The sequence below is a fragment of the Protopterus annectens genome, chromosome 10.part0, assembly GCF_019279795.1.
Source record: "Protopterus annectens isolate FY-2018-M chromosome 10.part0, PAN1.0, whole genome shotgun sequence".
NCBI lineage: Eukaryota > Metazoa > Chordata > Ceratodontiformes > Protopteridae > Protopterus > Protopterus annectens.
This window is the reverse complement of record NC_056744.1, coordinates 1,018,369,569-1,018,397,533: the sequence shown is the minus strand read 5'-3', so window position 1 is coordinate 1,018,397,533 and position 27,965 is coordinate 1,018,369,569. Positions and strand designations below refer to the sequence as shown.

Below are 27,965 nucleotides of genomic sequence, written 5' to 3'. Positions count from 1 at the left end.
TCCTAGTTCCAAGAAAGGAAAACAGTTGGAGACCAATTCTAGACCTGTCCACCCTGAATACTTACATCATTGTCCCAAAATTCAAAATGCTGATCCTACAGCAACTTCCTCCCATGCTGGGCAAGGAGTGTTGGCTGGTAACTCTAGATCTCAAGGAGGCATACCTGCACGTCCCCATTCGACCAATCTGCAGAAGATACCTCAGATTTCTTGCAGGATCAGAGCACTATCAATTCTCAGCATTGCCCTTTGGCTTATCTACTGCGCCCAGAGTATTCACAGAATGCCTGGCATCAGTAATCGCCCATTGCAGACTACAGGGAATTAAAATTTATCCATACCTGGACGACTGCCTGATACAAGGAGACAACAAAAGCAAGCTGACAACAGATTTACAAAGGGTCATTTACTTGCTTCAAGCACTGGGATACACAGTCAATTTACAAAAGTCAAGACTGATACCATCCCAGACAAGGACTTTCCTGGGAGCGGAATTGGACACAGTAAGACAAATGGCATTCCTAACTACAGAAGAACAAAAAGAACTCCCTCTTTACTTCTTGGCACTAACAAAACTGAACAAGTTAACAGCAAGAAAGGTACTGCAGGCCTTGGGTTTCATGGCATCATGCATAATCTTGGTTCCATTTGCCAGACTACATATGAGAAAACTACAGTGGTACCTAAAGAATTTATGGTCCCAACACAGACACAGCCTAGAAACGGAAATCCCACTAATACCATGCTTAAAACAGGAGTTCCTATGGTGGGCTCAGGCATGCCAGTCAAACCCAGGCCTGCCCTAGCCAGACCATCACAACAGATGCTTCAGACCTAGGATGGGGGGCGCATATGCTGGACAAATGCGTACAAGGATTGTGGACACAGGACCAACTTCACCTGCACATCAACCTAAAAGAAATGCTGGCAGTAAAACTGGCAATCCAAAACTTCAGACCATTTCTCAAGGAGGACCACTTGATGATAAGGACAGACAACACCACAGTCATGTGGTACATCAACAAACAGGGAGGCACTCATTCTTACCCCCTATGCAGAATGACCTTGGAGCTGTGGACCCTGGCACTCAGCTACAACATCCAGTTACAGGCAATATTTGTGCCAGGAAAAGAAAACTCTCTAGCAGATATGTTAAGCAGGACCACATCGGATGCCCACGAATGGCAGCTGCACGATATCTTCAAGACCATCTCGAAGAAATGGGGAATGCCTCAGATAGATCTATTCGCATCACCTCTCAATCACCAGCTCAAAAAAATTCTGCACAAGGACATTCCACCCACTAGCATGGAAAGTGGACTCACTCTCCTTCAGCTGGAAAGGCCTAACAGCATATGCATTCCCACCTCTTCCCTTGATACACAAAGTACTACTAAAAATCAAGGAGGAACGTCCAAGGATAATCCTGATAGCTCCAAACTGGCCAAGACAGCATTGGTACCCACTACTGAGGAGCATGTCTCGGAACAATATGTGGCCAATTCCCTGATGCCTTTGATGCTAACTCAGAACAACTTCAGCACCATGCATCCAAACCTAAAGCTGCAACTGACTGCATGGAACATCACATAGCAGCTGCTAATACAGAACTTTCACAAAGAGTTAAAGACATTATTCTTGAAGCACGCAGGCCTTCAACTAGAAGGAATTATGCTGGGAAATGGAAAAGGTTTGTCATTTGGAGTTCTGCAAGAGGAAAAGATGTATCAAACATAGATATGCCTAACATTCTGGAGTATCTGGCCGAACTACTTCATTCAGGCCTGTCCTACTCCTCCATCAAGATTCATGCATCAGCTATTTCAGCAGAATACAGCTTTGATCCACCTGTTTTTTCTCACCCTTTGCTCAGGCAGTTCCTCAGAGGAATCAAGAATGTAAAACCTCCAAGGAAACCACCATTGCCAGCTTGGGACTTGAACTTTGTGCTAGAAAAATTGACACTATCACCTTTTGAACCAGCAGCAACAGCAGACCTACAACACCTGTCATGGAAAACTGCTTTCCTACTGGCAATTACTTCAGCAAGGAGGGTTTCAGAACTACAGGCCTTAATGGCAGTGCAACCCTTTCTAATCTTCCACCAAGATAGTGTCCATGAGGACTAATCCTACATTTATGCCTAAGGTGGTATCCAGAGTGTCTTTAAACCAGGCAATCCACCTGCCTACCTTCTTTCCCAACCCACAAAACAGAGGGAAAGAATACTGCATACCTTGGATGTACATAGACAGCTACGCTACTACTTGGACAGAACAAAAATAGCAGAAAGACTGACCAACTTTTCGTAGCCTATGCAACAGGAAGGGAAGGAAAAGCTATTTCCAAGCAGACAATCTCCAAATGGATAGGAAATTGCATACGATTCTGTTACTCCTTCCATGGAAAGCCAATTCCACAGAACATAAGACCTCATTCTACAAGGGCAACAGCCACTACCACAGCCTTCTTACGAGGAGTGGCTACCAAAGACATTATTGAGGCGGCTACTTGGACCTCCGTGCATACATTTGCCAAGCATTATAATTTACCTCTATATTCCAGATCCCGAGCAGGGTTTGCCACTGCTGTTCTGCAAGGGATCCTAAACACACCATAATTTACTTTTATCCTCCTCCCTAGTTGGCTATGGTATTCTACCCAGTTGTTATGACTGCAGATGCATCCATGAAGGACATAGTACAGTTTTGTACCTACCATAAATGTAGATGTCCGAATTGGATAGCATCTGCAGTCAGGATTACCTCCCTCCTTCCCTCTGTGGTACTCCTAGGGTGTTTACCCTTCTAATAGCTAGCTAGTGGGGGGATTTCTTTCATGGTGTATTTGTTTGTATTTATGTACATACATGCTTATTTTTGTGTTTACCTCTATCTTTGGAAACATTGGCATCTATCCAAAAATTTTTTAGCCTTCTATAGGGCTTCTGGCATCTGGGGCAAGAAACACTGAAGAAAATGGCGTCGGCTGATGCTTTTATACCCGAAGTCCAACAGAGATGACGTCGGGTGAAGTGCGACATCAGCCGAAGCCGGACCCGGACTTTGGAATCCGGCCGACTGAAGGGCTGCCTGACGACAGGACAACCCAGTTGTTATGACTGCAGATGCTATCCAATTCGGACATCTACATTTATGGTAGGTACAAAACTGTACTATTCATTGGATGTTCACAGACAACTAGATTCTACTTAAACAGGACCAAATCTCTAAGAAAGTCTGAGCAACTACTGGTAGCATTTGCTGCAGGGTCAGAGGGGAAGGCTATATCAAAGCAGACTATTTCTAAGTGAATAAGCCACTGCATTTGTTTCTGCTACTACCTGTGCCCAAGGAGATCAGATCACATTCCACCAGGGCTGCCTCTACTTCAGCAGCTTTTCTCAGAGGGGTTCCAACCAAAGACATTCTAGAAGCTGCTACTTGGAGTTCTGTTCATACCTTCACAAAGCATTATCATTTGCCTCTCTTCTCCAAATCCAGGGCAGGCTTTGCCACTGCAGTTCTGCAGGGCCTTATAGCCGCTCCTAATGCTGTTTAGTTCCATCCTCCCATCCATAACTTTGGGATTCTACCCAAATGTAGTGACTGCAACAGTGAAACACAAAGAACATAGTACACTTACTATAAATGTAGATGTTTGAGTGTATACACTGTTGCAGTCCGGGTTACCCACCCACCATCCCCCTTTCTATACCTTTTCTTTTTTCACTATACAATAAAGCCTTTTTGGTGTATTTGCTTTTAGATGAAGGTAAAGTTTATGTTGCTAAAAGTACATTTATATATATATATATATATATATTTCCGTTTATTTATATATATGCTCCCCATTTGGGGGGCACCTGACATCTGGGGCAAGAAAAACTGATGTAATGGCATCGGCTGCATGTTTTATACCCCTGACGACCTGAAATAATGGAAGAAGGGACAGCAACTGATGCAGGACCCAAGACTTTGTTAATCAGGCCGACTGAGGGCAACCCGCAAGCAGGTTACCCAAATGTAATGACTGCAACAGTGAATACACTCGAACATCTACATTTATGTTAAGTGTACACAACTGTACTTTCCTTATTTGGGCTCCAGCCTTTCTGTAATCCTTTATCTTGCTTTTTCATAATGATATGCCATCATGTATATGTTAGTATTGGGACAACAAACTCTATCTGAGGTATGCCGGGATGATGGGACATTATGAGTAAAAGAGTGGAGCTTCAGAGCTGGATCCATGAGTCTAGATAAGTGCTCAAGTCGGATTTGAGGTCTGATCTGAGACCACCAGTTGAGGAAGAATGAAAATGGACAGCACAGATGCATCATTATGTTGAGATCTGAAGTAGTTTACTTCATTTGGTCTTTAACCTGTGGGTTACGGATCTGTATCTGATCCGAGCCGGCAACTTTTACTAGCATCAGCTCTGAGCTCCAAACTCCTCCCCTTACCCATAATACACCTCCACTGCCTTCCATCCCCAGATCTCATTTGCCCACATAGCTTATGCATCGTGATCTCTTGAGCTCCAAAGTAGTCAAGTGGGTAAAATCTTTTTGAGTCTCTTTTTTCTTCAAAAATTTGTTAGATAGTGTTAATATAGGTCCCCTTTCTCCTCCCCTCACTTGGTGTGTCGAGTTGTAGAATTTTAGGTTAGTTGGAGCAGTTTGTATTGTTGTTTAGATTGTGCTCCCCCCCCCCCAGTGTTTTCTGTGTACGAGTGTGGTGAGTGTGTATGTGTGTGCGCCAATTAGAAAAACTTTCCTTTTTTTTGTTTTAAGTTCTCTTTCTACTTAGGCCGTATGGCTGAAAAGCTTGTTTTCTAACATTGCACTGTGTGGCCATAAATTATCCCCAGCAGATGGCCACACTCTGTGTGTTTTGTGCTTGGGCATGCCCCATCTGAGTGTGGACTGCAGCATATGTGCAGGCTTTATCCCCCGCGTCATTAAAGATAGGAAGGCCAAGTTGGCTCTCAAAGGCCTTCTTCCCCTTCAGAATCTGTTTCCTCGTCTCTGGCTTCGGTCACAGCGGCTGCTGTGGCTGCCTCTCCTTCCTCTCTTCCTCTGGCTTCTCCTCCCTCCCAGGCTGGGACTCAACCTCCTGTACCAAAGCCTGTGGTAGCGGAGCAGAAAAGGGGGTAGAGAGAATTGAAGGTGAGGGAAAAGAGAAAGAGGTCTCCGGACTTTTCACCTGCAAAAACGCCACTGATCCGTGACTCCCATCTGCTCCGATCTCCGAGGTTCTCTCCGGAGTAGGAGGAGACACTTCAGCGTCTCAGGCCTCTGTGCCCCAGCCCTCCAGGTCAGAGTCTGTGGTCTTGTCGAGGTCCACCCGGTCCTTGTCTGACATTGATCTGGATAAAATGAGGAGGAGGTTTATCCATACCCAGATCCAGATGGGGGTCCTGCCAGCCCCCCTCCCTCAGGAGGGGGGAGCTTGCTTCCTTTTTCCCAGCCTATATCTCTTTCTCTGATTCGACCTTCGGGTTTGGAGTATTTGGATCCGAGGTTGGCTTTGGTCAGGGGGTCGGCGCTGAAGGTACCTGCTTCCTCGATGCCAACACCTGCCTGGAGCATATCAGATCTGACCAGCTCAGATCCAAGTTGCTCTCGGAGCCGGAGCTTGGATATCGGATCCGAGGGAGTGGAACCTTTTTCTTTTGCTCCAACTTTGTCGGGCCAGGTTCCATCCCTTGGAGCTCCGTCCACCTCGGGCCCGGCTCCGATTCTCTCATCGGACCCGGGAAGACCGGACTCCTTATTGGTTTCTCAAGAGGTTCGCGCTCCTTCTGTGTTCAGCATAGTAGAAAGGGTTCTCGCCGCTGGATCGAGATGCCTGACTGCCCCCTCGGACTCCAACCAGACCCCTTCAGCTCTGTCTATGGTCCCCATTGTTTTACCAGAGGGACAGCCCGTGCTCGAAGATCCTCAGATAGTTCCCCCCAAGGAACAAGTGACTTGCGAGCTCCCCCCGGAGAGCCCCACCGAAGAGGTGCCTTCCAAGCATACATGCAAGATGAGGCACTTAGACTCCCCCGAGTCCCTCACCGAGGACACGGACTTGGATGATGGAGAAGGTTCCCCTAGGTTACCTCCCGAGGATGTCTCCTTTGGAGACATCATGGAAATCCTGTGCCAACTGGGAAGTTGGTCTGCCCCCAAACCTTCTTCTGACGAGTCCGTGTTCCTGGAGGCTTTTGGCACGGGCCCATCTACGTCCTGGGTGTCCCCTTCCACGGATCCTTTGGTGGATCTGGTCACCTCACGGGCATGGAAGGAACCGGACACCATGGAACCTATTCCAAAAAGACCAGATAAGATCTTAAACCCCCCATAGATAGACCAGTGTGGAACAAGGACTCCCCTGTAGACGCCATGGTGGTAGAAGCAACCACTAAGAAGGAACTTGCTCAGGAGTGTTCCTCTGTCCATCCTCCTGACTGAGTGTCATGGATGACGGACTGCCTAGGAAAGCAGGTTTATGCTTCAGCTACCTTTTCGATTAGGGTGCTGAACTACCTGGCTCATGTCACCAGACTCCAACGCGATCTGGTAAAGGAGCTGAAGGAGTCTCCCCCGCCAAGTCCATGTCGCAGGAGGACAAGGCCTCGTTCTCCGCAAGGATGGCCACTTTAAAAGCAGTATCTAACATGTCCATGCGACTCCTTTCACATGCTACAGAAGGAGAGGCTAGGTCGGCTTGTTCCACTGTGTCCATGAGGCGCAACGCCTGGCTCAGGTTATGTCAATTTTCGGAACCCTTCAAGGTGTCCTTTGCCAGTGTCCCTTATGACAGCTCTACACTCTTTGGTAAGACCCTCAAAGAGACATTAGTCCAGCGTGAGAAGGACGAGAAGACACTGTCTGCCATCGGGATCTGCTTCTCTAACCCTCAGAGAGCAAAAGATGTGGTTCCAGAAGTCACAGTATTCCTGGGACACTCAGGGCACTTCTTCCCCCAGAAGCAGAGGGGGACAGAATGGACGCCGGCCCAGAGGCAGAGGGGGTCCAAGGAACTTTGGGTCCCGAGAACCTTTCTCGGACAGACCCGGGCAGCAACCCTGAGGGGTTACCCGACTGGTCTACTCTGGAGGCAGTCGGGGGATGATTGTCCTTGCACCTAAGTGCAAAGTGATGGTGGTGGTAGCGGCTCACCTGAAGCTTCAGGGGATTCAGGTCTATCTGTACCTGGACGATTGACTACTCACTGCTCCCACCAGGTGCCTACTCTCCCAAACCAGGGATTATTTCCTGACTCTTGCCTTGCATTTGGGGATCACAGTCAGCGCATCCAAATCTCTCCTAGATCCTGTACAAGTGATGGACTACATTGGTGCCAGGATAGGTACTCCTCAATGCAAAATCTTCCTGACCTCGGAGAGAGTTCAAAACCTGAGGATGCATGTCTCCCTGATCTACCACTCTCATCTCCCAACGGTGGAATCGGTGTTGAGGGCCTTAGGCTTGATGGCGGCGACCATAACTCTTCTCCCGTGTGCCCGCTTACACATGAGAATTCTACAGTGGACTCTAGCTGTTCAGTGGTCTCTGCTGGAACTGCCATTGACATATCCAATCCAACTCAGTCGAGTCTGTCGGTCGTCGCTCATATGGTGAATGTGCTCTCCGGACATTTTGAAGGGACGACCTTTTGTTCCAGACCCGGCCCAAGCCGCAGTGACCATGGATGCCTCCCAATTCGGGTGGGTGGGGCATTGTTTGGGCAGGACAGTCCAAGGCCTGTGGTCCCCCATAGAGACCAGCTTGCACATAAATGTCGTACAGATGAGGGCATTCCTTCTAGCATTGCAGGCCCTTCATGCCTTTCTTCCTCTGGGGAACGATTGCTATTCAGTCAGACAACATGTCAGTGGTCTGGTATATCAACAAACAGGGAGGGACCAGATCTTTACCCCCTTTGTCGCGAGGCCATGTGAGTGTGGGAATGGGCGATCTCCACCGGTTGCTTTCTCGTCGCAACGCACATTCTGGGACGGTCCAACATCCTAGCGGACAGGATAAGTCGGACCATTGTGATGCCTTACGAGTGGTCTGTGAATCTGTCAGTAGCGGAACAGATCTTCAGCGAGTGGGGTCAACCTTGCTGCTATCTCTTCACATCTCCTTCCAACGCGAAGTGCAGCAAGTTTTTTGCTCTGAACCCCCTGCTGGGGGAGTCCCAAGAGATGCTCTAGTTCATGCTTGGCCTCCCGGTCTTCTGTATGCTTACCCACCAGTACCACTCTTTCCAAGGTTTCTACAGAAAGCTTGTTGACTGGGTAGCAAAGTGATCCTCATTGCCCTGTTCTGGCCTCGCCAGGTATGGTTTCCCTTCCTTTGGTCTCACTTTCTAGCTCCACCTTGGATCCTAGATCCCATTCAGGATCTAATTTCACACCCTTCGGGAGTGCCTCATCGGAATCTGGACAGCCTGAAGCTCACAGCTTGGCTGCTCCAGTTCCCGTGACTGCTAGGACTCCTGGACTATCCTCCTCCATTAGATCTATTTTGGTGGCTGCTCATAAGTCTTGGACCAGGAAGGTTTATCGCAGCAAGTGGAAACATTTTTCCTTTTGGGCCTCTCAAAGGAGATTAGACCCTTTTGAGGCTCCTATTTCTGCCAGTCTTTATTTTCTAGCTGTTTTTCAACACGGAGCTAGTTCTTCTACTGTCAAAGTTCAGTTGGCTGCCTTCTCTCATTTTCATGTGGGCAAGAGTTATGCCTCTTTAGCCTCTTCCAGACTGTGTAAAGCCTTTATCAAAGGCACCATTTTGTTACACCCCCCTGTCAAAGATCCTGTTCCCCCATGGGACTTTACTATGGTTCTTCAAGCTTTGGTCACTCCACCTTTCGAGCCTGCCGCAACTGCAGATCTGATTTTTTTATCTTGGAAAACAGCTTTTCTGGTGGATATTACCTCTGCAAAAAGGGTTTCAGAATTGCAGGCCTTGTCCATCAAAATTCCTTACATGATTTTTTCACAAAGATAGGGTTTCCCTTCTAACCAATCCATCCTTTCTTCCTAAGGTGGCATCACCAGTTAATATCAATCAGACCATCAATTTGCCTGTGTTTTTTCCTAATTTTATTAACAAGATGGAATACAAACTCCACATGTTGGATGTTCATAGACAGTTATGATTCTATTTACACAGGACAAAAAATATCCTTAAATCTGATCATTTGTTTGTATCCTTCTATAAACCATTTTTGGGGAAAACATCTCTAAGATCACTATAGCTAGATGGATTTCTTCATGCATCCTGCAGGTCTATAAGGACAGAGGCATGTCTCCTCCAGGTCAGGTGAAAGCTCATTCTACTAGGTCCATGACTACGTCTGCAACCTTTTGGTCTAGAGTGTCTTTGGATGATATTTGTTCTGCAGCTACTTGGTCCTCATCTCATACGTTTATTTCTTATTACAAATTGGATTTAACTTGCAGAAGGAGAGCATCCTTTGGTTCCGCAGTGCTCCGGAATATCCTTCCATGAGGGCCTCCCAGGAGTTTAGTAGCTGGGGACTCTGTCTCACAGGTTGAAGACCAAATGAATTAAACTACTTCAGATAAAGAAGTTATGTCACATTCCATCTGAGTAGTTATACTTCATTTGCCTTCAACCGTCCCTCTCTCCTTCCCCTGGACCTTGACATATGATCAACCTACGGGCTGCAGTATCTGTCACAAGAAAAATCTTCAGGTCAGGTTATCAGTATAAGGTTGAGCAAACTCGATCTGGGGATGGAAGGCGGTGGAGGTGTATTATGGGTAAGGGGAGGAGTTTGGAGCTCGGAGCTGATGCTAGTAAAAGTTGCCGGCTCAGATCTGATACGGATCCGTAACCCACAGGTTGAAGACAAATGAAGTACAACTACTCAGATGGAACGTTATGGTGAGTACATCATTTTTTTTTTTTTTTTTCTTCAGGTTGAAATTTTGACAGTGTTGTTTCTTAATGCAGCTAATCTTGATATTTTCTCATTTAGGGATCACCACTGGGTGCAGAAGTTTATTTTTTACATTTGTTAACCAAGTAGGTATAGTGGTCTGAAGACCCCTTTCAGGCACATCCTAGGCCACAAGGTATACAAAACCATGATCTGATGTTGTCTTCTCTATCCGTTCATCAAAGTATGGATCTTCAGATCCAACCTTGAACACTCTAGACTTTGGAGACAAAAGCCAAGTCTCCTTCCTTTGCCCACACTCCCTACTTCAGATCTATTTTGCTATTTGTTTAAACAGACACAGTCCCCTTTGCTCAAGCTCACCTCTGTTAAGTGTTTTCTTGTTATTATATATAAGTATTCTTTCTGATTCTGATTAAATGTTTATTGATGATTCCTTATTTTAGTCTCCTTTCACCTGTTCACCAAAAAAAGTTTTTTTTTTTATTTTTTTTTTTTTTTTTTATTTTATTTTTTTTACCCCATTGGCCCCCTTTCCTGGTTGCATTTTTGTGTAGCCTTGGCTTGTTGATATTATTCTTGTGATACTTTCTGTTTTTTTTTTCTGATAACTTGTACTTTTTTACTCTACAAGATGGAGAAGCTGCTGGGTTTTAAGAAATGTGTGGCCTATGGCCACCAGGTCCGTAATTTAGATGTCCATTCAAAATGTGTGTACTGTCTTGGTGCATCATTTCAATGAAGACTGCTGTGTTTGCACTGTCTTTGTCTAGAGGACTGTTATTGAAAGTCAGAACAAGTTCTGAAAGGACTTTTCCCAGCCTCCATGGAAGACTTCCCCTGACCCTTTCTTTTTCTTCTAATTCTGGAGCATCCGCATCTGCCAAGAAGCCTTCGAATAGACATAAAGAGGAGAAAAGTGGTGAAAGATTCAAGGAGAAAGTAAGAGGCTAAGGAACATTCCTTGGACCACTCCTTCTCTTCAGTTGCTTCTGTATCTCCAGCTCCAAAACTTCCCAGATCATCAGATTCAACAGTGATCAGATCTCATACGCCATCTTTACTGGCGCTCAGGTTTTCCCTAGAGATAGTATCTCCAACATTACTTCCAAGAAGAAAGGCCAGTACATCGCTTCTCCAGATCCATTTCCATAACCTCATCCATAAAATCAGTATGTTCTACCAGAAGCCTTTTCGATGTAAACTTGGATAGGATGATAAAGTTCCTTCGGACCCAAATTAATTTGGGGGTTCGTCTGGCTCTGACCCCTGTCAGACCCATGAGCTTTAGTCCTTCCCCTCTTCCTGTTTTCCCTTCTGCCTCAATCCACCCTCTGGGTATAGGACCTCTGGATCCAAGTTTCATCCAAGGGTTATCCTTATCATATCAAAAGACCTGGTCATCTTCCACCCGTGCAACATCTCTGATTGACTCTGAGCGTCTTGGATCATGAAGGATCTCAGCGTCTTGGATCATGAAGGATCTCTGAGCCAACGCATCAGTGCCAGATACAGGGGTAGGGGATCTACTCTGAAGTTCTCAAGCCATTCCTTCCTCTCAGAGCTTTGACACTAGATAGCTCTGCTCTGGCATCAGCTTTGCGGCATAGTCTGGTGGGACACTGGGACCAGCCTGTTTTGAATGCTTCAGCTCCTTCTGGGGTCTCCGTCGGCTTCTACTTTCAAAGCAGTTGAGAGGGCACACTCTTTGCCTGGTAAGCAGACTTCTCTTTAGATCTTGCTCTATTCATCTCCCATCAGAAGCCCTTGGGTCCTGATCCTGCTCCTCCTGTCCTATCAGGACAGACAGTTCTGTCAAGCCTAAAATTAGTCCATATCCAGGACTCCTGTTCATCTTATGAGTCCTCTCCAGGGCATCCCACTGCAGAGGCTCCTTAGAAACATACATGCAAGAGGCTGCACATGGACTCCTCCTTAACTAAAGACATTGGCTTTGATGAAGGAGAAGGGTCCCCCATATTACCACTTGAGGACGTCTTACTCAGTGATATTCTTGAACTGTTGAGCCAGAAATGCAGATGGTCTTCGAAACCCCCCTTTTTAGAGGAGTCACGTGTTTCTTGAGGCCTTCGGGGTTAGGCCTAATTACTTGCGTAGTTCCCCCCTGTTCAGGGCTAGTTACTTCTTGTGTAGTCCCCCCCCCCCCCCACATACACACACACAGATGAGATGGTTGACCTGATCTCAAAACAGGCATGGAAGAAACTGGATATGGCTGATCCCATTCTGTGCAAGCCAGACATATTTTTAGTATCTTCTAAAGATCGCCCTCATTGGAGCAAGGGCCATATGGTTGATACTATGGTAGTGCCGGCTGCCACAAAAAACGATCTGGCCAAAAGAGTTTCTATGTCTATCCCTCTAGCAGGGATTCTAGGGTTTGGACAGTTTTGGGAAGAGGGTTTATATCTTGGCTACCTTTGCCATGAGAGTGCTAAATTGCTTGGCAGACATGACAAGATTTCAGAGAAGTTTGACAAAGGAACTTTGCAAATCTCTCCCCCAGGGTCCATTTCTGCAGAAGACAAGAAAACTTTGGAATTCTAGCTGGCCACTCTACAGTCCCTTTTCAACACCTTGATGCACCTGATCTCCAGTGCGACTGACTGTCCTTCAAGAGCTGCAAGTATAGGCATTATTGTAAGGACACATCCTTGGATGCATTTGTGTGACTTCTCAGAACATTTCAGGATGTTGTTTGTGAATGTCAAAAAACACCACACAAATCCAAAATCCAGAAAAAGCAAACACAGAAAAGAGTTTCACCAGTTTATTCCATCCTGGTACCTCGGCTACTCACCTTCAAGGGATGAAAATTACAAAAAAATTCACATATTAAATAGCTAAATACAATTGCATCCCATTTAACTTAATTACACTTAATACATATTTAAAGTGACTAGTGTTCCTCTGTGTAAACATCCCTTTACACAAGCTGAAAATTGTCCCAAATACAATCAACCTGGAACTGTACACCCTAAAAATTAAGAGTAACTTCCTGATTCAGGCCCCTAGGATAAAGAGTACTAAAATTAAAAATAAATGTACTCTCCACCAGATAAAGTTTTCTACAATTTACATTCTACATTTCTGCATTTATTTTTAATTTTGGTACTCTCTATCCTAGGTTTTTAACATTAGAAAGAACTTACCACATTAGGCCTGTCATTTTCTTGCAGATATGTACTTACATTGTTTGAGGTTGGTTCATTGAAGCAGAACCATCAAATTGTAGTTCTTTGAGATTGCCATATCAGAATTGAACCCCTCCCAAGATGTGGTTATCCTGGAATTTATTTATTTATTGACATTTGTTGACCGGGAAAGTCCACTGGGCATAATCCATTTTCAGTGGAGGCCCTGGCAGAAAAGCTCCAGGTCTATATTATATCCTCGAACGCTTAAAAAAGCGAACGCTGATTGATCAAACTTATTTTTGCGAAACTGCAAAATATCAAAACAGCAGAAACCTGAATTTTTCCTAGGGAAAGAATTCAGTTGTCCGTTTCTGTTGCTTCGGTATTTTCAGTGTTATGGTGGAAAGTTACCGGTCGGATTCAGGTAAGTGTGCGATTGTGTGGATGTGAGTGTTAGGGTGATTTAGGTGAGTTAGGGTTAGGGCTCGGGTTAGGTGTGTGTGCGCGATTGAATGGACATGAGGGTTAGGGCGGATTTAAGTGAGTTAGGGTTAGGGAGCGTGTGAGGTGAGTGTGCGATAGTGACGGACCTTAGGGTTAGGGTTTGGGTTAAGGTAAGTGGGTAGTTAGTGGAGTGTGCATAGTTTAGTGTAGGGTTAGGTATCAGATTTTAGGTGTATGTGTGTGGATTTCTGTTTGTTTGGTGTGCTTGTGTTGTGTGTGTGTGTTTTGGATCAGTGATTTTTTTCCCTGGGAAGAAAATCGCTGATCTGACAGTTCGAGATTGTAAGCTTTCACTTAAATTAGGTCGATCAATCAGCGTTCGCTTTTTTAAGCGTTCGATGATATAATATAGACCCAAAAGCTCCACAGTTAAAACAAACAAAAAGAGGCAAACATATTATACAATTAAATTATAGATCCGGGGAGAAAGGCTCCACAGTTAAGGAAACAAAATATCACTGAAAAATAATTGCAAACAAATGTTCTACAAATGAATATGCATGCACAATATCACAGGTAAACTATTATCATAGTATAAATATGCAGCATAGTAAAGGACAAGTAATAAAGTATTTCCAGTCAAAGGAGTAGATTGAAATCAAAGGTGTTAGAAGGCAAGGATTCTTGGTAAAATAAGTTAGGATTATGCGGGCCTGTATTGTAATTCACATGTACAGCTTGGATTTTGTAAAAAGAAGGTTTTAGTGCGGCTTTAAACTGCTTTAGGGAGTCTACTTGGGTAATGGAAGAAGGAAAGGGTATTCCATAGTTTGGCTATGTTCTAGGAATGTAGGCATTGTCCTGCTCTTTTGTTGGTTTTAGCTACACTTAGAAGGGTTGTCTCTGAGGAGTGGAGGACTCGAGTAGGGGTATATGTGTCTATGATGGATTGGAGAGCTGGGCAGCTGTTTGGTTGGAAAATTAATTTATAGGCAATAGTTAGTTGAGTAAACTGGAGATAGTGGTGAAATTCTAGCCAGGATAGGTTAGAAAGAGCATTAACAGTGGTGTGAGCAGTTAGGCAAGTTAGATGCAAATTTTGCTGCCTTATAGTAGCATTGTTGTAGCTTACTATTGAGGGATGTGAGGAGGTTGGTGTAAATGGGGCTCCCATACATAAGAGATGGAATAATCAAACAGTTAGTTAATTTGATCCTAGTTTGTTTATCAAGGTAGAGTTTGTGCCAGTATAATTTGCCCAGTTTGAAGTGGGATGTTCTGTAGTCCTATCTCGCCTTCATTCTTACATATGGGTTCAGAGCCGATCCTCGGCTCCGACTCAGCCTTTTTGCAAGTTCAAAGTCTTCTAGTTGGCTCGTGGCTAGGTAGGTATCCCATGGTGCACCAGTATAATCTCCAGATCTCATTTGCCGCGTTGACGAGTTCAAATGTGCTTCTTCTTGGCCGGGGCTAAGTTCAACACATTTTGCTACTTTTTGCTATTTACATCTTAACTTTCGAATTATATAGACTTTGCTAGTGTTGTTTTCTATAGTTAGAGTAGTTTAGTCTACTGCAGTACCTTATTCCTCTATTTAGTGAATTATTGCTGAGAACTGGTTGGCCGTTGGCCTTATTGTTCTCCTTGATATCCTGTGTGCTAGTTTCATTTCATTTACCGGGCATTTTTGCCCCTAGTTGTTATTTACTGTGCTAGTCTAGTTTAGACAATTGGTAATTTATCAGTTTGATATTTAGTGCTTAAGGCATGCCTTGCGCTCAATTTAACTTTCTGTGTGCAGTGTTCTTTAGAGTGTGTTATTAGCTTAGCTATTTAGTGTTTCTTAGTGTGTGGTGTCATCAGTTAGATATTTTTGAGTAATCTGCCGAGTTATTTGTCGGATTTTCACCTTAGCTGACAAGGGTTCCTTATTTTCCAACCCTTCTCGATTCTAAGGCATAATTTTTGTATAGAGGCGTCTTCCTTGTGTGTGTCAGTATATTTGCTAATTCAGACCTTTCTATCCTCCTTCTAGGTCCATTTGAGTTAGAGGACCTAGGTTTCTTCCTTTCTTTTTCTACCCAGGGCTAGGCCCGTTTTGAGTTAGAGGACCTAGTCCTCATGGTTGTGTGATTTAGTGCGGTAAGGGCTAGGCCCGTTTAAGTTAGAGGACCTATTCCTCTCTGGGTGTTTGGCTTGTGTCAGTTCTTTAGTACTATGTCTAAGGAGGCAAAAGCTCATAAACCCTCGGGGTTTAAGAAATGTGTCAAATGTTTGCAGAAGATGTCCATTACTGATGGCCACAGTAACTGTGTGTATTGCCTCAGTGCCATCCATTTACAAGAAATATGCTTGTTTTGTCACTCTTTCAGTGCTAGGGTTTTACAGGAAAGGAAGAATAAACTAATATTAAAAGGTCTCCTTAAGCCTTCCTTTGAGGAAGATTTGGTCAGTTTGTCTTCCTCTTCTAAATCTCATGGATCTAAGAAAGAAAAGTTAAACTTTCCAAGAGGCATTCCCCGGCGTCATGTGGTGCCTCGGAACCGCCTCCCAAAATGTTGAAACCAGAGAAGTCTTCTCCCTCCTCGGCTCCACTGATATTGGAACCGATCAAGGGCATAGCTACTATGGCTACAGTGTCTGCCCCCAGGCAGTTCGGAGCCGACCACTAATAACAGACATTTGCGCCAGTCTAGAGATCCTTTCCCGGTCTCCCCAACGTTAATCTTACACAGGTCTAGATTTCTCACACTGTCTTCCAGATCTTCCAGGAGCCTATTGGAAGAAGATGTGGTGAGAGTAGTGCTGAGACTCCTGAAGTCACCTGCCTTACCCAAAATGCTGTTGGCTCCGACCCAGTTGGTTCCGGAGCCACTTGAGTCCATTTCCCCTTCTATGGTTCCTCCTCCTAGCCGTACTGGGCTTTCAGAGCCAGACTGCTCTGTACTGCTGGTTGTGTAACCCTTGGTTCCAGCTCCCCCGGAGGCCATCTCGGAGCCGAGTTCCACTACGACACCTTCGGTGCTGTCCATAGTGTCTAGGAGCCGAAGCTCCCCAGTCGGCCCCGACAGGGACCCCTAGAACCAGACCTCTTCGGTTCTGAGTCTCCCTCTCAGTGCGTCGGCTAGGGTGAGCTCGGACCCTACCTCTGTCTCGGAGCTGATGGCGTCCTCCATCTCCTCTGAGCTGGAGAGGTCGGCCTTCGAGATGATGAGGAGTGTGCTGTCCCGATCATCAGCTCCACTCAGGGGTACCGACACTGTTCCCCCTTGGGCACCGACTTCCATCTCAGCACCTACTCCCTCTCTGGACAGCAGAGACCCGCAGCCTCAGGAGCCCCCACTCTACCAAGACCTCTCCGTAATACCCTTCCGAGGAGCCTCCTCGGAAGAGGACATGCAAAAGGAAGCATGTAGACTCCCAGGATAAGTCTCTTACCTCTGACACCGACCTCGAGGAGTCAGAAGGGTCCCCCAAGTCATCCTCTGATGATGTCTCCTTTTTGGACATCTTAGAGATCCTTAAGCAGAGGTGCGGCTGGCCCACTGATGTTCATCGTGTTTCACTGTTGCAGTCATTACACTTGGGTTATCCTGCTGGCAGGCTACCCGCAGTCAGCCTGAATTCCAAAGTCTTCATCCGGTGTCAGTTGCTGTCGCCTCTTCCCTGACGTCAGAGCGCCAGGTGTATAAAAGATGCAGCCGACGCCATTTTCTCCAGTCTTTTTTGCCGCGCAGTGCCCGAAGCAAAAGCAGTTCACAAATGCCGGTCGTCCGACTCCTGAGATTTTCAAAATTGAATTTCAGAACCAAAGTCTTCTATAAAGCTAAGTACCCCATTGGGGAAACTTTTTTTCTGACTGATGTCAGAAAAGGTTAACAATTGTATTTCTTGTGGGAAGCAAATACCTCATAAGGATTTTCATTCTTACTGTATTCCTTGCCTAGGCCCTGACCACGACGTTGCTAGTTGTCGGTTTTATGCTAGATTTAACCAACGCACTATTAAGCGTCGGTACGATTTTGCTTTTCATTACTTTGGCCGAAGGTTTAACTATATAATGCCATCAGAACAACCGATGACCGGAGTTCATAAAAAGCACAAGGAAAAAGAAAAGGACAGGCATCCAAGGTCCAAAACCAACGGCAAAGCCTCTTCTAGGCCAGTCGCCGGTTCTCAGTGAGGAGCTTTCTCAGCCCCTGACACCCGCTACCTCAGAGCCACAGGCCGCCTCCGACTCCCACGTGGAGACGACTAGGCCTCTGTATACTCAAGGTATTCGGCCTTCAGAAACTAATCCCTCAGATGGGTCCAGAGCCGCTGAGCAGGCATCGGCTTCTGAGGGTGTTTTCAGACCTACACAGCTTTATATCAAGCCACCTTCAGCAACCAAGACAGACGAAAACAGTTTTAAAGACAAGGAAACAAGTACAGCATTCTCCAGGACAGACTTCCATGCCTAAAAAACAGATGCTCAAAATGGCCGAAGACCTAATTACTTTGATCAGGGGTTCCCATCCCCCTCCTGATAAGAGGCCTAGGCAAGACACTGAATATGATTCCTCTGATCAGGTTTCCATTTCCTCTGACTCCTCTTCAGAACAGGGATACTCTATTCCTCCCTATGAGGATTTTGATTCTGAAGAATCTATTCCTTCAGCTTCTCCTCCTGAGGATTACTCATTTGGGGAAACCCTGCATACCATGAGGGAGCATTTCCACTGCGAGAGCCAAGATTATTCAGATTCTAAGAAAAGGCTCAGAGACTTTCTTTTACTACCTCAGCACAGACCTCTTGCTATTCCACCTGTTCTAGACATTGTAAGATGATGTATTTTCAGAGTCCGGTCTATTTCCCGACTGTTTACTTCCTGCACCTGTTAAGCCAGACAGATACTACAGGGTTCCAGATTCTCATAAATTTCTATATAAAAACCTGCTGCTGACCCAGAAACTATTTCTCAGGGTCCCAAAGGGGTCAAGGCTGCTACTGCAAAAAACCCTGTCCCCTCAGATAGAGATTCTAGGGCACTGGACAGATTGGGGGGGGGGGATTACACTTCTGCTAGCTTGGCTGTAAGGGCTTTAAATTGTCAGTTTCATTAGCTTAAATATCAGCAATACTTAATGTCTCTGTTAAAACAGAAAATGTTGACAAGTTCTGAATGTTCTGAGAACAAGGAATTGCAGGATTTATTGCATGCAGCTGAACAAGTGGGAAAACATGCTTTGCAATGTGGTCATGATTCACTGGAGGCCTCTTGCAGGGCCGCTGTAACAGGTTCTGTCATTAGAAGGCATGCTTGGTTAAAGGAGCAGACTCTGCCTGATCATGTTAAAGCAAAATTATTGGATGCTCCATTACAGCATGATACTTTGGTGTTAAGGCAGAAGAGGTGTTGAAGAAAATGGAGGATAAAGCTAAATCTATGCAGACAGTGAAGGATTTCTTACAGGTACAGCCACCCAGATTTAGCAGGAACTGGCCTTCTAAGAATTGGTCCTTTCCCGTGCCAGACAGGCCACAAAGAGGCAGATACAGATGCCCTGGAGGCAGACAACAGCCCCAGGGCTCATACAGGCCCAAACAATGGGGTGCTTCTACCTCCAAAAGCGGAGAAGACAAATCACAGCCATATAGGAAACAGTCCCAATGACTTCCCTCTGCCAATGCCAAGCATTTATCTTTTGGCAGCACCCCTAGGGGGAAAGCTAGCACTTTTTTCACAAAATTGGCACATGATCACCCAGGATAAATGGATCTTAAATATAGTCTCTCAGGGCTACAGGTTCCACTTTCACACCCTTCCAAAGGCAAAATGTATGCAGACCTGCCACACAATCAATGGGCAGAGGCACAAAACCAAGTTTCATCTCTCATGGACATGAGGGCTATTTAGCCAGTGCCACAACAAGAGCAGGGACAAGGATTTTACTCAAGACTTTTCTTAGTACCAAGAAAGGACAAAGCATGGAGACCAATTCTGGACCTGTCTATTCTAAATACTTTTCTGGACGTTCTGAAATTCAAAATGTTGACTCTGCAGCAGCTTCTGCCCATGCTGGGCAAGAAGGCTTGGCTTGTAACTTTGGACCTCAAAGAGGCATACCTGCATGTCCCAATCAGACAATCTTGCAGAAGATACCTCAGATTCATAGCTGGCTCAATGCACTACCAATTCTCTGCATTGCCCTTTGGCTTATCTACTGCGCCCAGGCGCTTCACAAAATGCCTGGCACCAGTAATTGCATTTTGCAGACAAAGAGGAATTCAAATATATCCCTACTTGGACGACTGCCTTATTCAAGCAAAGACCAAAGATATTCTACTAAAGCATCTGGCATTTGTAAAAAGAGTACTAATTTGCCTAGGGTACACAGTAAATGAAAAGAAATCAAAACTAGTACCCTCTCAAGAGATAATATTCCTGGGTGTGCAAGCTTAAATACAACTGCCCAGATGGCTTATCTCATGCCAGACAAACAAAGGCAACTGACTTCTTACTAAGAAAGCATGGCAACAAAGACCCAGTTATATGCAAAAAAAATTCTGCAGGCTCTGGGCTACATGGCCTCCCGCATTCTGCTAATTCCATATGCAAGACTGCATATGAGGAAACTACAATGGTATCTAAAAAGTGTTTGGACTCAACACTGCCACAGCCTGGAATCATTAATTTCACTCATTCCCCTGCCTGCAACAAGAGTTTCGATGGTGGGCACAGGCCTGTCACCACAACAAGGGACAGCCATTCACTTTACCCACAGCCAGGCAAACACTAACAACAGATGCATCAGATTATGCCTGGGGGGCCAACATGGCAGGAAAATTTATTCAGGCACATGGCCTCCAAGCCAAAGGCATCTACACATCAATCAAAAAGAGATGCTAGCTGTACAAAATGCCCTGACAGCCTTCAAGGACCTACTTCATCCAGGACAGCTGCTGATAAAAACGGACAACACCACAGTCATGTGGTACATAAACAAGCAGGGGGCACACATTCCTACCCCCTCTACAGACAAGCCATGATTTTTGTGGAACACAGCATTGACCTACCATGTACACCTGCAAGCACAATTCCTGCCAGGAAAAACAAATGCTCTGGCAGACGAACTAAGCAGAAACCTCATGGATCCTCACGAGTGGAAACTAGATCCACAAATCTTCAACATGATAACAAGGAAATGGGGATGCCTAGACATAGATCTTTTTGCCTCCCCTCACAACTACCAACTTCAGAGATTCTGCACAAGGACTTATCACAAACAAGCATGGAAAGTGAATGCTTTGTCATTCATCTGGAACAACCATACAGTATATGCCTTTCCTCCACTGCCTCTCCTCCTCAAGGTACTCCTAAAGGTCAGACAAGAGAAGCCACAAATTATACTGATTTCCACGAATTGGCCACACCAACACTGGTACCCAATCCTAAGGAGCTTGTCCCAAGGCCCAGCCTGGACAGTGCCTCAGATTCCTCATTTACTGACCCAACAAAACAATCAGATCCTGCACAGCCAACTCAGAACTCTAAATCTAGCTGCATGGCGGATAGTGCAACCATTCAGAATACACCTCTTTCTAAAGCGGTTATGGATGTTATTTTGGAGGCCAGGAGGCCCAGCACCAGAAAATTTTATGCAGAAAAATGGAAGAGATTCTGTGCTTGGAACCAGGCACAAGGAATTGACACGCTTGTTCCAAATATTCCTCAGATTTTACAATATCTAACTGAGATGCTGGACAAAGGCCTAGCCTTCTCATCAATTAAGATCCATGCCTCTGCCATTTCAGCTCATTACAATACAGACCCACCAATTTTTTCACATCCATTGCTTAGGCAGTTCCTCAGGGGGGCCAAAAACATAAGACCTCCAAGGAGAGCACCAATACCTGCATGGGACCTCAATTTTGCCTTGGAAAAACTCACACTGCCTCCTTTTGAGCCGGCCATTACAGCTGAGATAAAATTCGTATCGTGGAAAACAGCTCTGCTCCTAGCAATAACTTCAGCAAGAAGAGTCTCAGAGTTACCGGCATTAATGGCTGAGGAACCTTTTATCATCTTCCATCCGGACAGGGTTTCTCTAAGGACAAACCCAACATTTTTGCCTAAGGTAGTGTCCAGTGTGGCTGTTAACCAAACCACTCATTTGCCTACTTTTTACCCAAACCCGCAGAACAAAGGGGAGAGACTTCTGCATTCTTTGGACATACACAGACAGCTACGCTTCTACTTAGACAAAACTAAAGCTTTCAGAAAGACTGAGCAACTTTTAGTGGCATATGCTGCAGGATCACAAGGAAAGGCTATCTCAAAGCAGACTATTTCAAAATGGATAGGACACTGCATTTGTTTCTGCTATTCACAACATGGCAAATCAGTGTCTAAGGGCATTAGACCACATTCTACCAGGGCAGCAGCCATCTCATAAACGTAGATGTTCGAGTGTATTCACTGTTGCATCCAGGTTAACCACCCACCATCCCCCGTTTTTGCTGGAACTTATCTGTACTTCTCTATCCTATACAACCTATGTGGTGTATTTGCTTGTAGATGAAGGTATTGTTTATTTTAGTGCATGCTTTTATAAGCAATATTTTTTTAGCCTACCCTTTTGGGGGCACCTGACATCTGGGGCAAGAAAAACTGAAGAAAATGGCGTCGGCTGCATCTTTTATACCCCTGGCGCTCTGACGTCAGGGAAGAGGTGACAGCAACCGACACCGGACCAAGACTTTGGAATTCAGGCCAACTGCGGGTAGCCTGTCAGCAGGATAACCCAAGTGTAATGACTGCAACAGTGAATACACTCAAACATCTACATTTATGGTAGGTACACAGCTGTACTTTACTCTTTCTGGTGAGGAGTCCGTGTACCTGAAGGCTTTTGGGTCTCAACCTTCAGCCTCTTGGGTGTTTCCACCTTTTGACGAACTGTTAGAGCTTGTTAGTCGAAAGGTGTGGGAGACTCCTGATGCCGTGGAGCCATCCCCAGGATACCTAATAAATTTTTGTCAGCCCCCAAGAAGAATTTTTATCCAAGGGTGTTCCCGTAGATGCCATGGTTGTGGCGGCGGCCACTAAGAAGGAAGTAGTGGAGACTTCTTCATCCCTCCATCCGCCGAACAAGGAGTCTCGAATGATGGACAGGTATGGGAAGCATATCTTTTCATCAGCGGCATTCACTCTCAGATCGCTGAGCTACCTAACACACTTTACAAGGCTTCAGAGAGATCTCCTTAAGGAGTTAGGAGAGACTCTGCAAGGTACATCTACTGAAGGAGTCCCTGATAAAGTGTCTGCTCAGTTGTCCACCTTGAATTCCATCGTTAACTCGTCCATGAGGCTGATTTCTTATGCAGCTGATGGAGCGAGCAGGGCAGCGGGTTCAGGAGTTTCCCTTAGGAGGCACTTGGATGCAGTTGTGTAATTTTGTAGAGCCGTTCAAATCTACCTTTACCAATGCCCCCTTTGACGGTTCTTCCTTGTTTGGACCCAAGGTAAAAGACACACTCACCAGGTGCGAGCAAGAAGGGAAAACACACTCTGCCATGGGAGTACATTTTACCGTCCCCTCTAGACCGTATCCCATGGGTCAGAGAGGTGGTAAAATGTGGTTCAAGAAGTCCCAGAGGTTTCTCCAGGATGCACAGGGTGACTCCTTCTGGGGCAAGGAGGAGGAGCAAATGGTAGATGTCGCCCTAGAGGAAGGGGCAAGCTGCAAAACCAGGGAGGCCGCAATTTGTTTCTAGGTCGGCCCTGTCAGCGCTCCTGATGTGGGGCCCGACTGTGCTTCTCTGGAGCTGGTCGGGGGTTGCATTTCTTTGTATCCAGAAGCTTGGCTAAGTATCACCCGAGACAAATGGGTACAACGAATTATCACCAGAGGTTACTCCATACCCTTTTCTCTTCCACCTCATGTCCCCAAGCGGATCCCGGATGTTCCACCCAATCACAGGGATCAAGCAACTGTAGAAGTGAACAAGTTGCTTGCAAACAGAGTCATCCAAACCATCCCCGCAGACCAAGTAGGATTCGGAACTTACTCCAGATTCTTTTTAGTGCCAAAACGTACAGGGGACTGGAGGCCCATCTTGGACCTCTGCAAACTAAACAAATCTGTAAAGGACAAGTTCCGGATGGTGCCACTCCAGTCTATACTCCCTCTATTAGGGAAAGACACTTGGATGTGCTCAATAGACCTCCAAGACACATACTACCATATAAAAATGGACAGAGCGTCGATGAGCCATCCACGCTTCCAGCTGGGAACCAGTCACTACCAGTTTTGTGCTCTGCCCTTTGGTCTCACCACAACCTCCAGGGTGTTCACCAAGTGTATGGCAGTAGTGACAGCTCACCAGAGACGTCTAGGATTCCAAGTGTTTCCGTATCTGGACGAGTGGCTCTTGACCGCCCCCACCAGGCATCTACGTCTTCAAACCAGAAACGCCACTATCCAACTTTGTGCCCTTTTGGGGATTACAATAAATTGGGAAAAGTCTGCCTTCTCGTCCTCTCAATTTGTGACTTTTATAGGTGCAGAAATAGACGCAGTAGCCATGTTGGCTCATCTTTCAGCAGAAAGAGCACACAATCTCGTACAACAACTTCGCCGTCTTCTCCCCCTGAAAAGTCAAGGCAAAAACAGTGCTGAAGCTTCTAGGGACCATGGCCTCCACTATATTACTGGTGCCTCTAGCCAGACTACACATGCGGATTCTTCAATGGCTTCTATCATACCAGTGGTCCTTCCAACAACTGCCTCTAGACCACTACATACTGTTAACAGTCTTGCAAGAAGGACCTCCGTTGGTAGATCCAACCAACCAGCTAATGACATGCACTCCATTCCTTCCTCACCAACCCGTTGCTACTGTGACCACGGATGCCTCACAGATGGGGGGGTGGGCATTATCTAGGCAAGACTGTCCAAGGCACATGGCAAGATCACGAGGCCCACCTTCATATCAGTGTCCTAGAGATGAGGGCAGTGCTCCTGGCGTTGCAAGCACTCCGCGACCTTCTTCCTCTTGGGACGATAACAATACAGTCAGACAACATGTCGGTAGTATGGTACCTCAACAAACAAGGTAGAACCAGATCATACCCACTCTGTCAAGAGGCTATTCGTGTTTGGAAATGGGTGATATCTTCCCAGCGCTTTCTAGTGGCAACGCACATCCCGCAGACAACCAACGTGATAGCAGACCAACTCAGCCGGGCAGAGAGTGGTCTCTGAAGCAGGAAATAGAGGAACAGATTTTCCACAGCTGGGGACAGCCTTGCTGCGATCTTTTTGCCAGCCCGATCAACTTCAAATGCAGCAGCTATTTCTTCCTTATCCCCCCTCCGGGGGAGTCACCGAGAGACACACTTGTTCACGATTGGCCCCTGGGTCTCCTTTATGCTTTCCCGCCCTTTCCTCTCATATCCAAGGTTATTCAGAAAGCGAAACTGTTGGGAAGCAAATTTAATCCTCATCCCTCCTTACTGGCCTCGTCAGGTTTGGTTCCCCTTCCTCTGGCCTCACCTACTAGACGACCCATGGACTCTGGACCTAGTGCCAGATCTATTGACACACTTGTCAGGCTGTCTTCTTCCCAGCTTTCAAACCCTCAGTTTGACAGCTTGGCTGCTGCAGTTCTATCCCTAGTCAGGCTTCATGATTTCTCACCCTCTGTGACTCACATTCTTACTTCTCATAAACCCCCCACTAGAACGTTATACACCAGCAAATGGAGAAGGTTTTCTGTCTGGGCTGAGGAAAGGAATGTTTACCCTTATACTGCATCTATTCCGGTGGTATTGGAATTCTTGTCTGAACTTTTTCACCAGGGTTCTGCTGCTGCCACAATTAGGGTTCAGTTGGCAGCAATATCAGATTTTCATTTGGGTCAACATGAGTCCAATCCGATGTCACACAGATTGTGTAAGACCTTCCTTAAAGGTGCCACTTTGTTGAGACCTCCTTTTCAGGAACTGGCAGCTTCATGGGATTTAAACTTCGTTCTATCCAAATTAACGTCTCCACGCTTTGAACCAGCTCATTCTTCTCCTTTGAAATTTCTGTGTTGGAAGACTGTTTCTGGTGGCAATCACATCTGCTAGATGAGTTTCAGAGTTGCAAGCACTGTCTGTAATGCCCCCTTATTTGATTTTTCACAAAGACAGAGTATTTCTTCATACTAATCCATCCTCTGTTGTCCCAAAGGTGTGCTCTCATAACAACTTGAACCAAACTATAGAGCTTCCGGTGTTCTTTCCTAATCATTCCAACACAGCAGAATACAGATTCCATCAGTTGGACATTCACAGAAATTACGGTTCTATCTACACCGGACCAATGAATTCAGGAAGTCAGACCAATTATTTGTTTCCTTTTCCGACTCCAGATTAGGTCTCCTGGTTTCCAAAGTGACCCTTTCAAATTGGATTTCCAGTTGTATATCCTGCATTTATTCTTCTGACGGTAAGCCTTTACTATTCAAAATTAAGGCTCATTCTACGAGATCTCAGTCTACTTCTACAGCCTTTCAAGCCAGGGTTCCAATTGATAATATTTGTGCAGCAGCAACATGGGCTACCCCTCACATATTTATTACTCCTTACAAATTGAATTTGACCTCTAGGGGTAGAGCCTCTTTTGGTTCCACGGTACTCAGGAGTATTTTTTCGTGAGCCACCCAAGAATAAGGTGCTAGGGACGCTGCCCCATATGTAAGATTGACGGTGAGATAGGACTACAGAACATAACGAATTTATGTACTAACCATAACATTCCATGTTTGTAGTCCATCTCACCCTTCATTCTTACGAACCCACCCTCCTACCCCCTTCCTGGAAGGATCTGGAGACAGAAACATTTTTTTCTTAACAAGTGGAGACCTTTTATTGTTTTTGTTCTGTCTGGATAGTTTTGTAGCAGCAAACAAGATTGGGGATTAAACTGGTGCACCATGGGATACCTACCTAGCCATGAGCCAAGTAGAAGAATTTGAGCTTGCAAAAAGGCAGAGTCGGAGCCGAGGATCAGGTTTGAACCCATATGTAAGAATGAAGGGCAAGATGGACTACAAACATGGAACGTTATGGTGAAGATATAATTAATTTTTTTCTTTACTGTGTTGAGAATATTTGCTTTTATAAAATGGAAGTGCAGGACACCTGCCTTGCATGGAAGGTATGGGATGCTCTTTTTAACTCGTGAAATTTAATTTTTGATTTTTTTGAGGGCATTCATTTTAGTTCATATCCATCCATCCAAAACCCCTTTTTCCATTTTTTACACATGGGGTTGGGATGTCACTTCAACAGTGACAGTCATCCAGATCCAAAGTTCACACCACTGGGTGTCCAGCCCTGCCACGGTTGTTCTTCCATACCACAGACACATTCATACATTCTCACACCTGTGGCCACTTTAGTGTCCAGTCCACTTAATTCCTATCTTTAGAATGTGCGATTAAACCTGAGCACCTAGAGAACACTCACGCTGTTGCGAGGAGGAGGAGAGGAATACTCCACACAGAAGGCACTCCAGCCAAGAACTGAACAGGTGAACCTCTTGCTATGAAGTGACAACACTATCTGCAGTGCTATAATAGATTAAACAGCACCATCTGAAAAAACAGTCTGAATGTGTAAAATATTGCCAAAGTAAAAGCAAAATGTATTTGAGAGAATAAAATGTGCTAGGTCTGTAGAATTTGCTGCTGTGCTTTTGATGTGTTTAGACTGTTGCAGTGCAGCCTTTCATCACAAGTCACCTCTGCAAATGGGTTCTGTCTAGTAACAACTAGACCTGTTAGTAAAGTTTTGGCTTCTGTTAACTGGCAGTCTTGGGTCACTGTTTTGTCCAAGTTATTTGCCTTTTAAGGAAAGGTTGAATGAGCATTTAAACCCACAGTCATAAGTAAGTGGAGGGCAGGCTATACCCACACCCTCCATGCAGAGAACAAAGCCTCCTGCAGCCCTTTAACTAATAAACCATGTACAAGGTCACACATCCTCTGGGTGAGCCTGTTTGAATGGTGTGGGCTTAATTATTTTGGCAGTCAGTTGAGGCAAAATGGAGCGCACGCACACAAAAAAATTAAAAGTACCTTATGAAAGCCGGGCCACAACTGGCTGAATTAAGGGTTTCATTGAGTAGCGAGAGAGTGTTGAAGTGAGGCATGAGGTATGAGATAATGGCTGAAAAGAAATGTATGGAATACTAGGTGGCTGTGGACAGATCAGAAGCTTCCTGCTATGAACCACATACATTGGGTTTGCATATGAAAAATATGTTGAAATAGTCTGCAAAGAAATGTTAGAACATTTTTGACAGAATGCCCGGATAAGGGAAAGGGTGATCATGCTGAAGGAAAATAAGGTGCTGGAAGAGAGAATAAGAGAACTGGAGACAGTGGGTCAAGTTGTTAC

At 45.5% G+C, this 27,965-nt stretch overlaps 1 protein-coding gene across 1 annotated transcript in view; it reads left to right on the top strand.

Moving 5' to 3' along the window:
• Positions 1-27,965, top strand: part of MFSD14A (major facilitator superfamily domain containing 14A) — a 953,206-nt gene that overhangs the window by 438,148 nt on the left and 487,093 nt on the right. The gene's annotated exons all lie outside the window — the stretch shown is intronic.